The following is a 246-nucleotide window of genomic DNA, read 5'->3' on the forward strand; positions in this document are numbered from 1 at the left end:
CAGTTTGCTTCTGGAATCTCAATTCTATTCCGGTGGTCTATATGCCTGTTCCTGTACCAGTACAAACCTGTTTTGATTGTTGTAGCTTTATAGTAAAGTTTGAAGTCTGGTAATGTGATACCACCTGCTTTGTTTTTTTGTTTTTTTTTTTCTTTTTTTTGCTGAGGATTGTTCTGGTTATTCTCAGTCATTTGTGTTTCCATACGAATTCCTGTGTTGTTTTTTCTAGGTCTGAGAAGAATGTTG

The sequence above is a fragment of the Carlito syrichta genome, unplaced genomic scaffold, assembly GCF_000164805.1.
Source record: "Carlito syrichta isolate Samal-C Ts95f unplaced genomic scaffold, Tarsius_syrichta-2.0.1 Scaffold316501, whole genome shotgun sequence".
Classification (NCBI taxonomy): Eukaryota; Metazoa; Chordata; class Mammalia; order Primates; family Tarsiidae; genus Carlito; species Carlito syrichta.